The sequence below is a fragment of the Lepisma saccharinum genome, chromosome 17, assembly GCF_977018435.1.
Source record: "Lepisma saccharinum chromosome 17, izLepSacc3.1, whole genome shotgun sequence".
Classification (NCBI taxonomy): Eukaryota; Metazoa; Arthropoda; class Insecta; order Zygentoma; family Lepismatidae; genus Lepisma; species Lepisma saccharinum.
This window is the reverse complement of record NC_139245.1, coordinates 1,256,269-1,279,093: the sequence shown is the minus strand read 5'-3', so window position 1 is coordinate 1,279,093 and position 22,825 is coordinate 1,256,269. Positions and strand designations below refer to the sequence as shown.

The 22,825-nt window shown below is 42.8% G+C and overlaps 1 protein-coding gene across 1 annotated transcript in view; it reads right to left on the bottom strand.

The window, feature by feature from the left end:
- The window catches only part of Mcr (macroglobulin complement-related), a 548,186-nt gene that overhangs the window by 264,631 nt on the left and 260,730 nt on the right, over positions 1 to 22,825 (bottom strand). The window lies entirely within an intron of this gene.

Genomic DNA, 22,825 nt, shown 5'->3' with positions numbered 1-22,825 from the left:
GGTGCTTCACTCGCTCTCGACCCCTGATTTTCGCTCATAAAAATCAATGTCATAATGTAACACCTTGGTGCATGAGAAGCATGGTGACGTCATCGGAGATGACGCAACAGTCTCTCAAGTCTTTGCGAGCGCATGCGCGTGCGTCTGGGCCATTCTGCCGTTAAATGTACGGACGTGTGCTTTCAGTCTGAGTTCTTGGCCAGTTGGATGACGACGAACTCCGTAATGATAATTTTCAGCAGGATCACGTCACTAGTCACGCTTCCAACGCGAGAATGCAAGAAATTGTGTCCTCGTTTGAAGATCGTGTCATTTCCAAAGGACTTTGGCCTGACCTTACCCCACCGGATATCTTGCTATGAGGCTGCTGAAAGGAAAGATCTATCGAAAAAAGCCACGGAACTGCAAGACAGCATTCGGTGCGAAATTGAAGCTGAGAGTCCTGATGTGTTGGTGGCTACGTTCCGTAACATGGAGAGGCATGTGCAGGCATGCATTGACGCAAATGGCGACCACTTCCACTGTGACGTCACCATGCTTGTTATACACCAAAGTATGTCCGTAACAAATTTCCTTATATTATGACCAATAGTTTGATTTTTATAAGCGAAAATCAGGAACTGAGAGCGAGAATTCTTTAAAAAGAATAATAATAATTTTTAAAAAATAGTCAATTTTATATTCAGTCGGTATAATCTGGAATAAACCTACAGTTCAAAGGTGGGATCTGACCCACTGTGCAACGTGCCTCTACAGGGAATCGAACCCAGGATAACTTGATTACAAGGTGACAACCACAAAGCAATCCCCATTTTCTTCAGGGCAGTGCCTGGCGTGGTAAATGTTCGCTGGGAAATCTTTGGCCCAGCCTTGGGTTTAGCTGGGGGGTACCTTTGCGAAAATTTTGCTAGCTCGAAGGAAACCATCCCTCGCATCACCCCCTCACTTTGAGCACTGCTTCAGGGTTGAACGACTATGTGGAGTTAGAAATTTCATCCTCACGTCGGAACTCACCTCCAGAATCTAAAACGAGATTCAAAAACAGCCAAAAATACTTTTCAAAAAGAGGACGCGCTGGAAACCAAACATATTTGATTTAACAAATTTGATTAAAATAATATACCCGTATAATGTAGTCACGGACACTGCCGGCTTGTAATGAATACATTGACTTTCAATGGAATAGTTACAAACCGGCAGTGTCCGTGACTGTACAAAGATAGAGTCGCGGTGGTCTATTCGGTATGTCGCCTGACTTCCACGCGGAAGACAACGGTTCGATTCCCGGGGAGGGCGATCCCTGCATAGGGCGGCTCTGGGGCTCACCAGCCTCAAATCAAAGGATATCTGGGGGGCAACTCTAGGGGGTAAAGGTGGCCGAAGCGTGGTGTTGATCACATCACCTCCAAAATGGCTGCGATTGAGAATGTGTGATGACTTCCTAATGGCGCAGTGGTAGCGTCGTCGTCTTTTATTCAAGGAGGCACATAGTGGTCCGGATCCCACTTTAAATTGAATTTCCAATCCCGATTAGCCTTACTGTGCATAACGTGGACTTAAAACACCAACTCAATTAATCAACGTACGGCAAAGAAAGAAAAACAAAACAGCAAACAGTGCTTCCAAACGTGGAAGGGCCACAGGAAGTAGTTAGGGTCAAACATTAAACTGTAGGTCCAATTCCTATTAGCGAATCTGAGCATGAACTTGACTTCAACATATTCTAATCTAAAGAAACAAAATATGCTTGCAAAGTCATATAATTACATGTAGGAAAGGCAACTTAATTATAAGAAAATAAATTCTAAAACCAAGCAAGATATTTCTTGAAAGAAATCCCTGCCTTCATAAATGCCGCTTAAAAAAGTTCCCGGGCAAGTAGTCAATTACCACTTAAGCATCCACATCGAAGAAAGCAAGAAGAGACATAAGCAAACGACGCACCATTACACGCATTATAATTGCAAATCCAGCGCCACGCACTCTGCCCATAATCGTCGCTTCGTACATCGCGAGACTCAAATATAACACGGTTCCTTTCCACAGAAAACAGCATTTTCCTTCATGCATATGTAATTCTTGCCTTTTTTGTTGGCTTTGGCGTTGCATTGTGGGAAAATCCAATACTCCAGCCTGAAAAAAACTAGGAGTTGTGATTATGTATTCTAATTATGCAACGGCCCAGGAAATAAAATGAAAACAAACTGTTGACACATGGAACAACATTATCAGTTTTTGTTTTCATTTTTAATGATTATGGAACTGAGCTATTGGGATCTACAAAAACCAATCAAAACAGAAGGTTCCAATGTATTTAAAGCATTTTTTGTGCTCAAAAATACAAGAGAAAGCGACTCTCGTTATTGTTACGAGGGCTCTTGGAAAAGTTTCAGCAATCAATATGAAAAAAAGACATGTGAAATTCTGGGAATAGCTTTATTGTTTTTCGAAGTATTCACCCTTAAGGTTGATACAATTTTGCATACGCTCAAACCAATTTTGAAAGCATTTTTTCCACTCTGAAGCTGATACCTCAGAAACCGCTGTTCGGAATGCGTCAACAACTGCTTCAGGCGACACAAATCATAGACACTTTTTATTATTATTATTATTTTATTACTGCTTCTACTGTTGATATTATTTTTAAAAAATTACATACATTTGTAATTTCCATATTCTGTATAGCTATCTATATGCAATTTGCATATCTGTAATCTGAAATGTTACTCTACTTCAAATAATAATAACAGTTGTTGTTACTTACGGCCTGTAAGTCGCAGAAAACAACATATTTTTGGTACAAAATATCGCTACAATTTCACCATTCGAATTATTGTCTTTCTAGAAATCTCAGGGAGGGGGAAGGCTTCCCCTCGCCCCTCCCTGCAGCGCCCTTGCTCCTGATGGTGTACTGGTAACGTCGACGACTTGTAATCAAGGAGTCCCGGGTTTGATACCCGGTGGAGGCACACACTGGTTCGGATCTCACTTTAAACATAGGTCAAGTCGCGATTAACATGTCTGTGCATAGAGTGGACTTAAAAGCACACTCAACATCATTCTTTCTGGGCCTAAAGGGTGTACTTTTCTGAAGGCACTCAAATCTTCAACGTAGTCCATTTGCAGACTAACGAAGCTCTGGCGACTGGACCTGCAGCCAGAACAATCCCCTAACTGTGTTGTGTCTTCCATATATGTTTTGATTCTCCTCATTCATCTCATCTCATCCATTTCCATCGTGGCGATTAGCCAAATGTGGGAGAAAAGCGACGTAAAATAACGTAACTCAATCAATCCTTTCCTTTTTCTCTCTTCGATCCCCGATGGAGGGGCATTGGAAAGAAACTGCAAGTCCGTTAGAGATACACCTATCTGAGCATAAACTGGGCCTAATACGAACTTCCGCAGATCCAGCAAGATAGCACACTTGTGTGAAAGTTATTACTTATACGTGTGTTGATTTCTAGTAGAAAACAGAATAGGATGCTGGCAATAAATATTACACAGAATAGAAACAATAACATTCTTGGTTTCGAAGCTGCGGTTGCTGAAACTGCTTTCAACACGATTTCCGGTGTTACTTGAGAGCAAATCTTGGAAACCAGTTAATATTAGAGGGTTTCGAACCACGATAAAGCCCGCATTCATTCACCTAACAGGCTTTCTTCCCGGAATTGAAAATAAAATCGTTTTTTTTTCGGGGGTTGGGTCGAACTTACAATTCAATTATAGGCGAGTAACTTGCGCTGGAAGATAATGCGAAGTCCTCGGGTTAAATACCAAGGCTTTGCGGAGAGGAAAGCGGCAATGATCAAAGTTTAAATGGCGGCAGGAAGAAGATGTTGAGGTCAGAGATGTTAGAAGCTTACGTACGATTAAATCCAATTCTCTCGGAAATCCGGCGGAATGTGGGTTGAATCATTAAAAGGGCATTGTTGCAGTGAGAGAGGGCGGGAAACAGACTCTCAGGTCGTAGCGGCAGCCATAAAGGGTTGGAGGCGCTTATCGCGCGAAACAACGAAGACCATTCCCTGTGGACCGAGCCAGATACGCAGGAATGGTTGCCGAGCCTTGCGGAGACGTCGTGATATTTGTCTAGAGATAGCCTTACTTGTCGGTAGGACTAGTTTGATACCGATCTCCTCGGCGCGGTGCCAGGGGACATCTGGAAGTATTTTCCGCCGATTAAACCCCTATTGTTCCCATGTTTTTTGTACCAAGAGGCAACTTTTCGTTTATTCATTAGTTTGGCAACCCAATTGGTTTACAAGTGATATTCTGTTTGTGTGCACGGTGTCGCCTTACAGCACCGAGCACTCGACCAATGGAAAATTTTCCAATTATGTGTATGAAACGCCGCGGGTCAAACGCGCAGGTGCAAGCATAAGGGCCCAGCCGAAGCCACGACTGAGACAGTTATTTGCAACTCTCTACGCGACAGAGACAGGCATTCGCAACTCTCTACGCGACAGAGACAGGCATTCGCAACTCTCTACGCGACAGAGACAGGCATTCGCAACTCTCTACGCGACAGAGACAGGCATTCGCAACTCTCTACGCGACAGAGACAGGCATTCGCAACTCTCTACGCGACAGAGACAGGCATTTGCAACTCTATACGCGACAGAGACAGGCAAACGCAACTCTCTACGCGACAGAGACAGGCAAACGCAACTCTCTACGCGACAGAGACAGGCATTTGCAACTCTCTACGCGACAGAGACAGGCAAACGCAACTCTCTACGCGACAGAGACAGGCATTTGCAACTCTATACGCGACAGAGACAGGCATTTGCAACTCTATACGCGACAGAGACAGGCATTTGCAACTCTATACGCGACAGAGACAGGCATTTGCAACTCTCTACGCGACAGAGACAGGCATTTGCAACTCTCTACGCGACAGAGACAGGCATTTACAACTCTCTACGCGACAGAGACAGGCATTTGCAAGTCTATACGCGACAGAGACAGGCATTTGCAACTCTCTACGCGACAGAGACAGGCATTTGCAAGTCTCTACGCGACAGAGACAGGCATTTGCAAGTCTCTACGCGACAGAGACAGGCATTTGCAACTCTCTACGCGACAGAGACAGGCAAACGCAACTCTCTACGCGACAGAGACAGGCATTTGCAACTCTCTACGCGACAGAGACAGGCATTTGCAACTCTCTACGCGACAGAGACAGGCATTTGCAACTCTCTACGCGACAGAGACAGGCAAACGCAACTCTCTACGCGACAGAGACAGGCATTTACAACTCTCTACGCGACAGAGACAGGCATTTGCAAGTCTATACGCGACAGAGACAGGCATTTGCAACTCTCTACGCGACAGAGACAGGCATTTGCAAGTCTCTACGCGACAGAGACAGGCATTTGCAAGTCTCTACGCGACAGAGACAGGCATTTGCAACTCTCTACGCGACAGAGACAGGCAAACGCAACTCTCTACGCGACAGAGACAGGCATTTGCAACTCTCTACGCGACAGAGACAGGCATTTGCAACTCTCTACGCGACAGAGACAGGCATTTGCAACTCTCTACGCGACAGAGACTGGCATTTGCAACTCTCTACGCGACAGAGACAGGCATTTACAACTCTCTACGCGACAGAGACAGGCATTTGCAAGTCTATACGCGACAGAGACAGGCATTTGCAACTCTCTACGCGACAGAGACAGGCATTTGCAAGTCTCTACGCGACAGAGACAGGCATTTGCAAGTCTCTACGCGACAGAGACAGGCATTTGCAACTCTCTACGCGACAGAGACAGGCAAACGCAACTCTCTACGCGACAGAGACAGGCATTTGCAACTCTCTACGCGACAGAGACAGGCATTTGCAACTCTCTACGCGACAGAGACAGGCATTTGCAACTCTCTACGCGACAGAGACAGGCAAACGCAACTCTCTACGCGACAGAGACTGGCATTTGCAACTCTCTACGCGACAGAGACAGGCATTTGCAACTCTCTACGCGACAGAGACAGGCAAACGCAACTCTCTACGCGACAGAGATAGGCATTTGCAACTCTATAGGAGACTGAGACAGGCATTTGCAACTCAATACAAGACAAGACAGATAAAAGGGAGGCTTTCTTTATTAACAATGCTCTGTGAAGTGTCCTCGAAGCCACCCATCCAGCTTCTCTGCTCACATGGCTCCCCGAGTAAGAAGATCTCCTTGGGTCCCTGGGTAACGGAAAGAACCCCTTGATGAGCATTCTCGATGTCATTAGGCGAATTGGATGAAATGCTCCGACGATTCCCCGCTAACGACAATCCTCCCCTTTGCTCTTCATTTCCCTGGCTTCTCCCACGGGAGAAACAAGAAATCTATTTCCACCTTTTCCCGTCTTCCCCAGCTGACGCTAAAGACTTCTCGACGACATGGAAGTGATCCTTGAAACACTTCCGTATGTGAGACACAAGAACTTCGAAATTCTCGACATCAACAGGATTCGGAAACAAACAACGGAAACTTCAACTTAATTATTCAACTAAACACAAGTGTTTTTGATTATATGACGTCCGACCCCAAATACACACCATGATTTGCAAAAAGATCGAAGTGTGGAATCAGTCGGGGAAGCTTGTTATGGGAACAACACATATTGAGTTCTTCCTATGATATTTGATATCTTGTAATTGTGCTCAGCAGTAACAATTAATATTACTAAAGTCCAATTCAAATTTTAAAAGAAACATGAAACATGCTACTTTTACAGAGAAATCAAGAACTCTTCATAAATTTGTTCTGGGGCCAACAAGCTAAAAACAGACTCACTGGTTGCATTTAATGAGGTTTAATTCCATTAACAGGGAAACCTTCTGTCAAGTGGGGAAAGCATGCACGCACACGTACAGTACAGCTAAATTTTAATTTACATTTTGGTTATCACAGAGCCCTACGACTACAGCGCTCCCGGGTTCGAATCCTGGTCTGGAAATATGTGCTCTATGTAAATGTCCCTTCATCAATTTTATTATATCATCACTCATCATCATCTTCGCAATTAGCCAAGAATGGCAGAAATGCGAAGTATAATAAACCATATCAATCAATCAATTCTATTCTCCCTAGATAGAAAGTACACATTCATGTAAGAACATTAGAAATTTTATATCAATTACGGTGTGTGTGTAATAACATCAGGGGATCATTCTTACAGCATTTATAATAGCTTTATGTAACTCAAAATACGTAAAGCACTATACAAATATATCAGTGGCGTATGCTGAGTCTCCTACCTGGACTAGCCCACTATGATACCTGGTCCTAGGCGTCTTTGACGTCTTCAAGAAAGCCACGTTGCCATGCCAACGGTAGTCAGGTTCCAAATTTATAAGAATTCAGGTTGCCAACTCCTAAGAATTCAGGTTGCCAACTCCTAAGAATTAAGGTTGCCAACTCCTAAGAATTAAGGTTGCCAACTTCTAAGAATTCAGGTTGCCAACTTCTAAGAATTCAGGTTGCCAACTTCTAAGAATTCAGGTTGCCAACTTCTAAGAATTCAGGTTGCCAACTCCTAAGAATTCAGGTTGCCAACTTCTAAGAATTCAGGTTGCCAACTTCTAAGAATTCAGGTTGCCAACTTCTAAGAATTCAGGTTGCCAACTTCTAAGAATTCAGGTTGCCAACTTCAGAATCGCTATTATCTTCTCATTGAAATCAGATTTATTCAAAATTTCTAATCTATTTTTCTTCAGTATTTTACAGTACTTTCTAGCTTCAGGCTTCGCAGATAGCCTAGCTAGCTGAAATAAATAATTTTCATTCAAAATGTGAAATCTATTTCCACACAATCTATCCCCGAGCAATTTCCTCAATTTCCAAATTTTTACTAATTTTATTTGTATCTGTATTATTCTAATATTTTATCATTTTCTATGTTGCTTTAATGATGTGTATTGTATTCTCATGTTGGTGGATTGTTAGAAAACAGTTGTACATTCAGCACTGTAAATATCAATCATTAAATAATAATAATACGATTCGTTCTGGTAATTCTTTAGACAAATTAACAAAATTTACAAAATGATAAAATTTATTCAGAATTTTGTATACATGCGGTATATTAAGAAATCTGAACGTACAATTGCAAAATATATGTATACATGTGGAAAACAATCTGCAATTAGCACACTGCGCTACAACGCCCAGAGGTTCCGGGTTCGAATCTCGGCCTGGGCACAAGTGTCCCTTGATCAAATTCATCTTATCATCACTCATCCTCATCTTCGCGACTAGCTAAAAGTGACAGAAAAGCGAAGAAAGTAAACCAAATCAATGAATTAAATCTGTTGCGAGCTCCCAGTGAAATGCAGAAAAAATATTTATTTGCCTAAAAATCGGGACCCTGGTGACAATTTTCATTGAAATCTTTTGAGGAGTAAGATGTTACATAGAAAGAAAATTAGTATGGAATCCAAGTTTAATTCAACCACAATTACCGGAATTCGAGAAATTTGGGCTAAAAATCCTTCATTAGGTAACTGGTTCTTGTTTTAACAACAACAAAAAAGTAAAAATGAAGTCTGATACACATGAATCTAGAGGATAAAAATAACGTAATTTTTTGATGCGAACACACCAACTCAGTGGGTGGTTCTCAACATGGGACAAATAGCATGCCATACAAAGTATTAAATACGAGATTTTACATTTAAAAAGCCTCGGGACCCATCTTCCACAAAATGTTCCCAATGGCTTTGTGTTAAACCCACTTGCACACAGCGGATTATGTAAAACGCCAAGATACCCGAGAAATCTCCTTTGTTCCCAAAGGGGGAAAAAGTTCTCTCCGAGCAGAAAGCGCATGCACCTCATTAAGGGATAAGTTTGTTCCATTTTAATAGTCGCTAAACCGACTTCCACGACGAAATTCTCAGCTGTAAAATGAAAATGTGGTTACGCTTTTGAGCAAAATGGACTCCTCTCTCTCTCTCTCTCTCTCTCTCTCTCTCTCTCTTTCTTTCTCTCTCTCTCTCTCTCTTTTTTTCCTCTGTGGAGGAGTTTTCCGTTGTTGCTTCGGAGGCTGCCTCAATAGATAGTCTCTTGTTCGCTCCGTGACGCATTTCCTCTAAGTCCTCTTGCTTGTTCCCAATTTCAGACGGAGACGCACAAAGGAACTCTTAGGGCACCTATCGCGAAAGCACTTCCCTTCGTCGCCCAGGGGACGGCATCTCGCTGTAGCATTAGAATCCCCTGGGAGGGGACTTCCCACCTGGTGTTTCGCCAGGACACGTAAGAGGATTTTGGGAAGAGCTGTGGGCCATCACGGTACAGTACTATGAAGTTACATGCGTAATTATAACACCGGCTATGAAATTAGTGGACCGAGCAGCGTGTTGGTCAGTGGCAGGGGCCACACTAGAAACTTTTTACTGTCTAGCAATTCACACAACTGAATAGTTTAATTTCTTTCAGTGGCGTATACTGGTTTAAGAACCTGGGCTATCACACCATATCATAGTGTTCGAATGGACAAAAATTTGCTGGTGAGGGGTTGTTTTTTTTTAACTCATTTGGGGTGGTAGGTTGAAGTGATGTGGCTCTGTGATTAAATATATATACCTCATAAATAAAACATGGGAATAAACACTGTCAGTAAGGAAAGGATTTCAAGAATTTCATTCTTATTTGCATAAATGAGAGGCCCATATTGTGAAATATTATGTAGGCCTATATACGAGAATAAAAATAAAATTTCAACTTACATATTTTCACGATTTTAAGTTCGGGTACTCCTGGTTGGCGAAGTAATAACGTCGTTGCCTTGAAACTAAGGGGTCCCGGGTTCGATACATGCTGGTTTAGATACCACTTTAACTGTAGGTCCGATTCACATTAGCTTATCTGTTCATAAAGTGGACATACAAGAAAAATCCACAACGCTTATCGTCATTCGTAAGCCGAAAAGACAGCTAGTTAATTATGTCCCTCATTTCAGTTCACTACACAACACACAGCACATATCATTCACAAAAATACAATCCACTCACTACTGTATTCACACGCTGCCTCTAAATAAATTCCACGCACCAAGACCACTGGACGCGATAGAACTGGTCCTTGTCATTTCGGTCAACCATTCCCGCTCAGCCATCAATTTTCTACTCCCCACTGTACCTAGTTGTTTGAAGGTCAACAACCTCTTTTTCAACTCCTCTGCAAGCGTTCAATGATGTTCTTGTCCCTGCCACATGACACTTTCCCCTTTGGTAGCGATATTTGGCTTCAAAATTCCCCATTCCTGGGAAGATTACATTTTGGGAAAAATTGATTTGCAACATTGACCCAGACTGTTGAGGAAGTTCAGAGGGTTTTTTCCCCGCCATATGCAATCCTGTTCTCTCTCCTGTAACAGTTTGACTCCACAATTCCCCGATCCTGGGGAAATTACATGGTGGGAAAAATTGGTTTGCAACATTGATCGGAGTCATGTCAAGCTTACCCGTCACCCCCGTGGAGTTGCCCGCCGGCGCTGGGCCAGCCGTCTCGCGAATTCAAAGAAAGCGGGTAATGTTTCCAACTTCTAAGAAATCAGGTTCATCTTCTATTGAAATGAACAATTTTATGCACATTTTCTGATAGATATTTTTCTGTATTTTATTCCCTAAGTCTGGGCTTCGCAGATAGCCCCGAATATACGCCTCTGATTTCTTTATACGTCAGATCTTTTTGCCGGAACCTGTATCATGATATTTTTTATATCACCCCAAACGCTTGATATGAGATCATAACATATGAACTAAGAACAGAAACGTGACAGGATCGTAGTAATTTCATTCGTAAACTAAAAGTCACCGTTCGTTCAATTACATTACGAATTAGACATCTACAGAGCTGAAAACTACACATGTGCGACAATGCTTTCTCCGTCATTCATAGGCCAAAATAGAATTAACATTCACTTTGCATGACATCTGGTCTACTCCCCGAACTATACTCTTATTAACTGAGTGGGATTAATGATTAAGACAATTTTCGTTACAACACAATGCACTCGGATGTTTACAGTACAATTCTGCTCCATCTACAGGCCGAAAATGTTCTTATTCGATCCACTCTCTCATTTGCACTGTTGCGATCATCTGCGTACCTAAGATTATTACGTCATCAATCGCCCTACATTTCAAGAATACAAACTTTGAAATATATCAAAGGTGCCTGAATTTAGGGCGATCCACGTTCATTTGAGATTGAAACACAAGCCCCTCACTTCGCCATGCACGAAAGACATTCGAACTGGAACCAGATATAGCGAATGATTGGAGCGGTTCTTTCATTTGAGCGAAATCTGACGATAGACGCTCTCAATTGCATCCTCACAATTTATTTTTATCTTCGCTTTTGGCCAAAAGTGAAAGAAAAGCAAGGTAAAATAAAACAAAATAATCAATTGTTGCATTTGTTGAAAATTGATATTGCACGCAAAGGGCTCGGTACCAAAATAATTATAGGGGTTTCATAGTCGTTTAATTTCCCTTATATGTGGGAGTAAACAACACCGCAACAAGTTTACATAGTGTACTTTATAAATGTTCATTGTGAGCATCTTTTGTGACACGGCACACATCCATCCGGTAGTCCAATGCTTCTCGACGCTTTCGTTCGACAGACTTTGACACAAAACTCTTCCTCATGCAGACACCTCCAGTTGTTTGAAACTTATTAAACCATCGACGAATGTTGTTATCGGACGAAGGATCACTTCCCAATCGCTGAACTCAAACAGCAGAACCACACCTTGCAAATTCAATGACACAAAAGGACTCTGTACGGGAGTCGCCATCTTGTAATACACCTACGCCGCTGTGACTCATGGGAAACAAATGATAAGCGCTCAGGATAGCAAACTTCCGCAGTCGTTCTTTTCGTACACGCACGCTATAACCATTCACCTTCGTCTGTTGCAATACGTACCAACTACTTGAAACCTCGATAATCATTTTGGGACGTTGTATTTATACCATGCTGTTTGTTGACTAATTTGAGCAATGCACAATTTGGTTAATCATGACGAAGTGGTGTGACATAATGAAGCGATAAGGAAGTAAGAAGAATGAACCGCTGATTTCACCGAAGGTACCAGCTCAGTAGAATAATTTGTTTCATATTCTGGCTTCGTGATCGTAACGATAAATGAAATTATGAAAGGTAAGGATAAAAACCGCCCACATCAGAACTCGAACCGGGACCCTTCTGTAACAAGATCCTGAGTTGATCAAGGCGAGTGTTAAGTTTCATGTGGCCTCGTGGTTTCAGAGCGCCCTTTGCCAATACAGGGCCAATATCGTGCTTCGAATCAACGACGCAGTCACTCCTCAACTGACGGGTAAATGATACGCAAATATTGCCCGTCCGTGTGCATGCGTGCGTTCAGACGCACGAGCGAAAATAGCACTCTGGGTAAGTAAATCGACACCGTCCTTTGGCCCTCTGTCCACGGAGCAAGAAAACACCTCAGTGTACATTTAATGGGAGAGCGGAAAATATACAATTTCACACATAAAGTGGCCATTGCTGGCAAAAACGCTCCAACGGAGTGAAAATGTGAGCGAGAGAGGAGGGGGGAACGTTACGACACATCCGTCTTGTCCTAATAGACAGCGCACGTAGGCAAAACGAGTACAAACATACTCGTTAGGTTGCTATTGTACGGTTTCATCAGAAGGGCCCGGAGAGGGGTGGCACTTATTGATTTCCGACGAACAATATGTAGCAGCTGACCCTGTAACCTGCCTCTGCCCCCATTTCGCTTAGAGCAGCTGGCGAGAGAATCTATCTTTCATCTTTGTTACGGAAAAAAAAAAGCCCCACGGTCTTACCGTAACATTACCCTCTTCCTGCTTATATCAATATAGAAAAAAGTATACCTCCACACCTTTTTCAGTGGTGACGCCGGAATAGGGGAGAAAAGGGTGCGGGAACCTGGGTGATGCTCATTTTGTAGATCAGGATTATTTACAGAACACGCCTCGATCTTTTGTCTGCATCCGTAAAATCTTTTTTGAAAATTTCAAAATCCTTTCGAGAAACAGCAACGATATTCCAAGATCTGAAAAAATACGTCTCTCTAGATTACGTTTCAAGCGTATCTTCGTGCGGTTTAGTTTCACCGTTGTTAAGATATCTGCTTTTGCAGTTTTTGTTTTAAATCTACTTTCTGCACAGAAAGGCTAATCGGGACTGCACCTAGAGTTTAAAGTGGAATCCAAACCACCAGGTATCGAACGCGGGACCCCTTGATTACAAGGGGGCGACGCTACCACTGTGCCATTGGGGAGGCTCAAGATTATGGATGGACGATATCGAAAATTTGATATCGCGATACATCGTCAAGAAAATATCGTCACAGATGATACGATATTTTTTCCGTATCGTGATATCGGCAATATATCGTCTCCACGATATATATCGCCAAATAGCGTGACGATATTTCACTGAAACGATATGTATCACTAAAATATCGTGAAGATATATCGCCAAATAGCGAGACAATACATAGCTGACACGATATATAGCTACCTCTAAAATATTGTGACGATATATCACTGATAACATATATCGCTAAAATGTCGTGAAGATATATCGCCACCACCATATATATCGCCAAATATCGTGAAGATATATTGCCAAATATCGTGACGATATATCGTCCAGTTGATATCGCCTGGACGATATATCACCCAACACTACTCAAGATATGTGTGAAATACAATGGAGTGCCATGGAACTATCACAAAGCCTGGATAACAGCGAAAAAACCACTACACACTGTCTCGGGAATGTGCGGAGTAAGGCTGCGTATAAAAGGAGACAAAGGGAGAAAAGCAGTGCGCGTTGCTGCAAATGGCTCGTATCCGCACCAGCGTTGTCTCCTCCATGTACCTCCTCTCTCACGCGCTCATTGGTCGAGCCCTCCTGAGTCATGGGTGTTCTTTGCGAGTGTCCTTTCATGATTTCCATCATATCATTATTCATCCTCATTTCCGCGATTAGCCAAAAGTGGAAGAGAGGAGAAGTTTGTTTGTTTGAGTTAGGTTAGACGATCACTTTATTCACTTATAGGCTAACCCGGACTGGATTTACAGTTTAAAGTGGGATACGAAACAACTCCACCGGGTATCGAACCCGGGACCCCTTGCTTACAAGGCAATGACGTTACGACTAAGCCATCGGAGGCTCAAGAAGAAGTATTGACGTCATAGCACCTGAAGGGAAGTCTGTTTAAAACAAAGCTTGAGTATGTCTGTACATGTTTTCATATATGAGTATAAATATGAATGTCTGTATGCAGATATGTATTTGGTTATACTTCTGTAAATATCATTTATAAGGTATGCCCAAATGAAAAGGAGACCTTTGTTGTAGCGGAGTTGTATCTAATCGAAGAAGGTAAATAAATATGTTTGCCGATAGATGGCACGGTGTTTGTTTGTCCCAGTTTGCAGGTGTAGCAAACATCTTCACCTGTTGTTTCCTCAGTTGGCGAGAGTTGTTTTACGCGGACGGGTGCATTATGGATTCCTCCGGATCAGCGCAGAGAGCTGTAATCCAATTTCTTCGCGCAGAAGGCGAGCATGCTTCACAAATTGATCGCAGGATGAAGGACACGGAGAACAGTGTCTCGCACGTTGCACCACATTCCGTTGGTGTCAGCGTTATAAGGCGGGACGCGAAAGCACCAAGGACGTTGTCGTCAAACCTGGCACGATTGCTGCTGTGGATAAGTTCGTTCGTCAGAATCGTCGGATCACCACACGTGAAATTGCTGCTGAAGTGTCGATAAGCAAAGGAACTGTGCAATACACAATCCACAAGAAGCTGAGTTATGGCAAAGTTTGTGCACAATGGGTGCCCAAGCATCTGTCAGCGACGCAGAAGGTGGAGAGAATGGGTGTGCGCTTGACCCATCTTTTGCGGTACGCGGAGCAAGGTACAGATTTCATCGCCAAGGTTGTGGCATGTGATGAGACTTGTGTTACCTTTTCGACCCTGCTTCCAAACGGATGAGCATGGAGTGGCGCCATCCCGACTTCCCACGTGCAAAAAAAGCCCACTGTCATGAGGGCCGGAAAAGTGATGCTGATTTTTCTTTTCGATGATGAAGGACCTCTACTCATCAACTGGCTGGAATGGGGTGAAACAGTGAACTCTGAACGGTACTGCAACACGTTGTTGAGGCTTAAACATGCCATCAAAAACAAGCGCAGAGGTAAGCTCTCGAAGGGGATAGTGCTGCTCCAGGACAACGCTAAGCCACATGTGGCCAAGAAGACCCTCAACCTGCTGAGAACATTTCAATGGGAAGTCCTCACACATCCTCCGTACAGCCCCGATATTTCCCCATCTGACTCCCATGTCTTCGGCCCCTTAAAACAATCACTGAAAGGTCAACGGTTCACCTGTGACAAGGAAGGCAGAACACCGTGGAAAACTGGATCCGTAAGCAACCCAGGAGTTTCTACACTGAAGCCATCCACTCCCTTCCTACGCGCTGGGATCAGTGCATCAATATCAATGGCAATTATGTGTAGGTATGATATTATACATTAACTGTACTTCACATATTATGTAATGCAAATATTCTGTAATGTAATATTCTTTGGATATAACCGTAGTCTCCTTTTCATTTGGGCATACCTTATATTATATTTGTGATAGTACTCTTTATGCAATTATTGGCGTATTTCTGTTTTCTCTTTCTTTCTCCTGGTGTTCTATTGTATTGTTATAATTGTTTTCCTTAATCTATGTACGCCTATTGTAATTGAAGCCAGAAGCCAGGTGATAAATAAATAAATAAGACATAAAAAACTTAAAACTTAAAAACTGTTCAACTATTCAATTACGCGGAGGCGTTACAAGCTAATTAAACAAAAAAGACGCAACAGGAAGTACAAGGTGCGGCAGAAATCATTAGACAGTTTGAAACTAGCGCCATTCACGTCTGCCGATAGATAGCGCCCTGTTTCACTCGTTATTTAGTGAAGCAGCTCAAAGCCTTCAGTAGACATGGAGATCTCTTCAAGTGAGCACCGCGCGGATGTTGTTTAGCGGTTTTTCAAGAACATTGACTCTAGCTACTGCAACGCAACGTGACTTCAGACGTAAGTTTAATATCGGAAGAAATGGGAAGGTTCCAACACGCCAGACAATTTTAACTTGGGTGAAGACCTTCAGAACCACCGCATCTGAAGGAATCCGTAAGAGCTGAAATTCAGAACATTCCACTGTAGATGCTGAGCAAGACGATGGAATCTGTTATGCAGCGTGCAGAGATAAGTTTGAAGAACTATAGAGCTCATCTCGATGACATTATTTTCAAATCGTAAACACCAAATGAAATGCTGTTGTATGTACCTTGCAGCAATGTAAGCGTTTGATCATCAGTTTGTATTACAATACATAGTTTTGGAATTTCAAACTGACTAATGAATTCTGCCGCACTTCGTATGTTTCCTCAGAGCGAATCAAAGAAGCAAGCACTCGCGGAGCAACCAATTACAGACCTGTTGACAATTAATCAATTACATGCTCCAGAGAACTTCCTCTCAGTTTGCAGAACTTGCGACTGTCTTGCTTATCTCCATGGAAGGTGGCTGACATGCGAAGCAGGCAACAACTTCGACCCTGTCATTTCGTTTCGCCTTCCTGTCTTCACCTAGGAGTGATGCAGTCAGGCGTGCTGCACGACGGGATTAACATCGCCGTCTCTAATGGTTTCAAGCAAAGGTGGAAAGCGAGAACGACGCCTCAGCGCTTGGCGGGAGTTCTCTCTCCCACCTTGCATTAGCTGCCTCGTGAGTTGAGGCGAATATATTCACGTTTACTCACTATACCCTGTCTCAGGTATCTCTGGAGAAAGGTCGCGATAAAAGTCAGAGCAGGGGAGGAAATCGAGTGGGCAGAGCAAAGCAGTACACGCTGCTGAAGTCGCTTCCTCCCCCTCCACGCAATCCCATTCCCTTGCACGTGTTCATTGGTGGAACCGTCTCCCGTCACTACTTGCGCAGACTTGCTTCCATTCGCCTGCCCCAGAGATAATTCGGACAGGGTATACTAATCTCTAATTAAATGCATAGAGTTTCCGAGAATGAATGAAATGGTTGGGTTTGGTGAGGTTATTTTGAAACCGGATTCATTCAAATTTGTTCACCAACTGAAACGACTTCCGCGCATGTAACGCACGGTCAGCAGGCAGCGCCAATAACCGACGATTGATGAAAGTTTGCTATCGAGACAATATTTTGTTCCCTCAGATCGACAAAATGGGAACAGACACGTTTAAGGTTATCTTTCAACAAGATGGAGCACCACCTCACTTTGAGCTCCTGTACGGCGTGCGTTAAATGAAGGGCTCGGATGTAAAACATGGTAAGTGACATTTTGGTAATGTCTGAGTTCATTAAGCAAAAAGGTTATTAGAAGGTATACTAGGTATACTGTAGATAAATTGTTTTCGTGTTGTGTTTACCAATTTCACAAGGCTTCACTGAATCCAATACAAATTGTATGACAGGGCAATTTCACTCGAAAATTCAAGGATGGCACATTTTACTTTGTAACTCAAAAATGGCCAAAATGTCACCATTTTACACTGAAAATAAAAATAATAAAAATAGAAATGTGGGTTGAAGAAACATTATACGATCTTCATGCACTTGACAAAAGCATTGTGGAAATGAATATTACATTTACTTCTCCACATTTTGCAGGTGTTCTCTACGCTAACTGCGACGAATAAGGTGAATGGTGATTAGAGTATATTGATGAAGGGACGCACACAGATACGTCTATGCGTGAACACCAAAACTCGAACCTGAGAGCATCGGTGGTGAGAAGGTGAGTCCAGCATAAATCGTCGATGGAGTTGAGAAGAATAAAGGGACAAACACGCATGAATAGACACAACTCAAGTCCGAACTGCCCGGTGCCAGAGCTTCATCGCCTTCAAAAACGCAGTTCAGGGTAAACTACGCGGAAGAGGTGTTGAGATTTGAGTTAAAGGTCATGCTTCGGTCTGCCAATTCGTTTTCCCCCCTCCTCTGCCACTATGTGTATTTTGTGGCCATTGTTACTTGACAGTGTATTTGAATGAAATTTCTAACGCATGGATTAGCGGATTTCAGCTCTTGTATCTGCAACACGAATGCACATAGAAGAGGCGAGACAGTACTATGCAACCAACAGATGCGTTTATCCACATCAACATGGCGTGGGCGTTCTCCAAACTAAGATGCTTCTTTGAGCTCTCGCGAAACCTATCAGCGCCCTCCTGAGGGAGAACCAGCCTCCGTCAGGAAACTTGGACGGGAAGGGAGCAGCGGGTGGGATGTTGGTGACGCGTTGAGCATGGAGATGAGCGGCGGCCGTTTCCACTTGTCGCCTCTACTAGCTGTTCCCTACGTTTCCGAGCAAGAACTGGCAGGGTGAAATCTTTTCCCGAGCAACTCGGCGATTCACTCTAAATAAGTGCCCTCGCTCTAAAGGTTGCGAGGAACAGTTTCTCACCAGGCGAATATTTATTCCAATAACGTCGAAATGTGTACTGCTACTGAAGAAAACGACAGAGCAAAAGAGAGTATGAATTTCTCTCCATTTTGCAAGTGGAAGCGGTTTTTTAAGTTGATTATTAAGTCAGATACGATCTGTGAAACACATGATGAATAGGTATTTACCACATCCCATATACCGGGTGTCCCAGAAGTCTTTTCCTGATTACAAACTTTATTCATATCCGCTATATGCAAGGTAGAGATGTGAAAGTGGTGCCAAACTGTTGGAAAACTAACCAAGTTTTTTTTGTAGCAGGTTTGAGTAACGCGGCTGTAGTGTAGCAGTGTCAGTGCATAGAAAACCGGAAATGTTCACAAATCAGGAAAAAGCTCAGCATGTCCTCCGGTATCACAAGACTCGGTCACCAATAACAGTGCAGAGGAACTTTCAAATGTACAGAATTCTTTCGTCTAGAATATCTGCCATCAATAACTTGGTATTTAAAAAATGGAATTTATCTTCATTCCCAAATCCTGTCCAGTCCAAGAAACATTGTATGGAAAGATGCCACCCGCTGTCAAGAGCATTAATTCCGGATTCCTTGGCACTGACACTGCTACACTACAGCCACATTACTGAAACCTGCAACAAATAAACTTGGTTAGTTTTCCAACATTTTGGCACCACTTTCGCATCTCTACATTGCATATGGCGGATATGAATAAAGTTTGTAATCAGGGAAAGACTTCTGGGACACCCGGTATATTCCTTATGGTTCATTGATTGATTTGATGTTTTAAGTCCAATTTATGTACTGATAGGCTAATCGGGACTGGATCTACAGTTTAGAGTGGGATCCGAACCACTCTGCAATGTGCCTTTACCGGTTATCAAACCCAAGAACTATAACTACAAGGCGACGACGTTACCACTACGCCACCGAGGAGGCCATATGAAATTTTGAGCCTGTTCTCTTTCAGTTCATATCTTTTTCTACGCCATCGGAGGTTTGATATTTGCAAGAGAACACGTAAAATAATGCTCCCATAAGCATAATGCTAACTTCTCCCCCCCCCCCCTCATACGACCATCCACCTGACAGACCTCTCTTTCACTATTCCGCCGCAGGGAAAGGTCGGTGGGGGAGGAGCAGTTTAGGGCAGGGTTGTTAAAGGTCCTGGCATTTTAAATAAATTCAATTCCGGTCCAGGAGAGAAAATCAGCAAGCGGAAATGGGTTCTAGACAGTGTATAACCTTTTCGTATTTAAATCATTTCAAATTCGGGTCAGAACATTTTTTTCCGGATCAATTTAAATACGGTCCAGTAACTTTTTTCCAGAATGAATTTAAATTCGGTCCAGGAACCTTTTTTACGGAAGAATTTCAATTCGGTCCAGGAACCTTTTTTCAGGAACAATTAAAATAAGGTTGAGAAACCTTTTTTCAATGTAACAAGAGAATATAAAAATGAGACATGTTCCCCTGTACGTTATGCATCCGCAAACACACACTTGCCACCATCGTTGTATCCCTGTAGGATATTAGTGAGGATAAAGACCTCACGCAATCGCAGTTTACAGCGGGGTTTTATTGTTGCCTGCACGTAATCAACCGCGCAGAGTTGGAGAGGGGTTGGCGCGGAACGTGTGCATCCAGGTCGCCATGGACACTGCAGCTGAAATACCATCTGCATACTGTATACGGTGATGAGAGCAACAGATTAGATTTCTGAACCAAAAACCACAGAAGAAAACCAGGTGGGTATTGCAATCATTCTCTATTGTTCAATTTACCCGAATCGAGATTGAGAGAATGCTCTACACAACTCTACAATTAGCTCCCAATTACAAGCGATAAACATGCTGTTCAAAATGGTTTAACAGTACACATTCTAAATCCCCTTACTCACCTGGGACTTTCCACCGATTCCACTCAAATGCCACTAGAAATAACAGACGGAATAGACCATTAACATGAATGCGTTGCGAGCAACAATTTGCAACTCTTTCGTGCCTGAGTTTTATCACAGTGGATAGAATCAATCCTCGAAGGTTCAGGGCCCAATTTCAGTTTTGCTACTTTGTGTTATTCTTTAATTATTTAGGTAATAATACTCCCTCCATATTGTAACATGCCGAGAAAGAACATGTGAGGAATGTGGAGGTACACAATCACAGTACAGGCCACTTTGAAGGTGATGTGACCAACACCACGCTCCGACCTTAGAACCCGGGTCTCCCGCGTGGCAGTCAGATGCCCAACCGACCAGACCACCGCGGCTCAGAATTATGGCATTTCCATAATTCTTAATACAGTAGACTCGCGATTATCCGAGCTAATTGGGACCGAGATTACATCGGATACGGAAAAACTCTGATAATACGGAGCGGATAGGTCTTAAATGACGAAACAACACTTAAAACTGTATAGTAATTATTTATTACTAGTACAACATAAGTGAGAAGATTACTTTTTCAAAAAGTCTTTCATAGTTTTTTGGACAGCTCATATTCACTTTCTTCATCGTTTTCCGCGCTAAACCACTGCCCCCCCCCCCTCACAATTTGACACACCCAGTTTTCAATGTCCTTCCGCTTACGTCTCCAATCTCCAACAGTCACTTCCCTGACTCCATAATCAGCAGCAACCTTTTTAATAGACTCACCTTTATCCAACCTTTATATTGCGTTGAATTTTGTTTCCAGAGAAACCACACACCTTTTCCTTTTGCCACTCATACTACATTACTCGCTTAGAATAGGCCTATACACAGATTTAAACACCACCGTAACAATCGGATACACCGACATTGTAAGGAACACGTGCAGCGTGGACGGTGACTTGATTCCAACTTACTAGTAAACAAACAGGGGGTGCGTTATGAAGCACGATGTTTTCCAACCACTCCCTCGGTTAACCCGGAGCCTCGGTTAATCGCGAGTCTACTGTAATTTCTTACACTTATTTTCTGCATGATTCTTTGTAAACAATTTCAAAACTTCCGATCATTTCATATCTAATATTTTCATATGTAAAATAGAAAAAAGTAAGATGCTCCCTTGTACTTTGCACCACGCCATGGAGGCTTACAGGGGGTGTGGAGTTAGGGCTCCACACTTTCTTGATCACGGCCGATGTGATCAGCACCATCCCTGGACGGCTTTACCCCTCAAGTTTCCTCCAGGTATTCACTTTATACGACGTTGGGTGGGCGCCGGAGCCGGTTGAACAGGTGGAAAAAAAATCCCGGTTCTCCTCCGTCGGGAATCGAACCCGGGTCTCTCGCATGGTAGTCAGACGTCCTAACGACTTTTTTTTTTTAGGAATACCCCTAAGCGGTAGTATACCAGGGGACTCGAACCCGGAACCCCTGGCGTCGTAGCGCGCTGTGCTAACACTCCGCCACGGAGGTCGACAAACGACTGAGCTACCGCGGCTCACAACTTTTACACTAGTGTTCAGAATACTTGCATTCATCCACTTGCTTGCATCTCTTTTGTTGCACAGAAGGGTTCCAGATGGAACGTTCGTCCTTCCTCAATAATTCAGTGTACAAGAATAAATCAGCGAGAAGTGAGTAAATCTTCTGCAACCCAATGGAGGACGACGCGCACAGCTGCAGTCATGTTTGAGAGACGAACACTGACTCTGCAAACTTTTCGAACTGACGCTCTGCGTTTGAAAGGCACAAAGGCTATTTAAGTTCACCAGAAACCTTTTAAGGTCCATATCCGGTCCATTCACTGCATTGTCGAGTGCAGTGAATATTTTAGGCCGTTCCATTAAAAAGCAGACAATCTTTACAGTATGGAATATTTGGAATGTGTGGAAGCGAGTTGGGGTAACATTGTGAAAAGTCAAAACGAGAAGGATTGTCCTTTAAAGTCATATAAATAACAAATTCAATTTCTCACACTCTTGTCTGAGATCTGCAAACACTGTAAGTTAACAAGACTATTTCTTACTTCAAATGATTATACCTTAAGAATGTTTCACTATTTTTTCCAACTCTCTTGCGTCACTGCTTCCATTATTTATTACAGTTTGAAGTAATTAAATTAATTTTCCTTCTGAATTTCATGGAAACAGATTTTTACTTTTTTTTCTGAATGGCCAAGAAGATATTCCAATTTCAAAAATACCTCGTAATGGTCTTTACATTAAGTACTATTTGCTAACATTTTGTTTCGGAATTATTATTGAAACTTGAAATTGTTGCTTATTGGCAACACTGTAGGTGGGAAACGTGACCTTGACTGGACTGTTTTCGTGGCCTTAGCTATAGTATGCAAATGAATGCCTCTTTGGA